Genomic DNA, 330 nt, shown 5'->3' on the forward strand with positions numbered 1-330 from the left:
GATTTTTGAGAGAGAGAGAGAGAGAGAGAGAGAGAGAGAGAGAGAGAGAGAGAGAAGCTTTTGATTTTTAGGAAGTCAGAACAAAGAAGTCGTGTCTGTGTTTTCCGAACTGGTTTACATAAGGTATTTATAGGGTTTTTGAAAAACCCTAGCCATTGAAAAATCCGCTGAATCCAAGCCCACATTCGCTCTATATCCACGCACCCGTTTGAACTTCCCGCAAAGATTTAGCTCACGTTCTCCAAACGTGCGCACGTTACTAAATGCCGAGTCAAAATGAAAAAAAATAAGGTTTGAAAATTCAAAACATGGCGGGGGGGGGCGGGGGGC

Source organism: Asparagus officinalis, chromosome 4 (assembly GCF_001876935.1).
Source record: "Asparagus officinalis chromosome 4, Aspof.V1, whole genome shotgun sequence".
Classification (NCBI taxonomy): Eukaryota; Viridiplantae; Streptophyta; class Magnoliopsida; order Asparagales; family Asparagaceae; genus Asparagus; species Asparagus officinalis.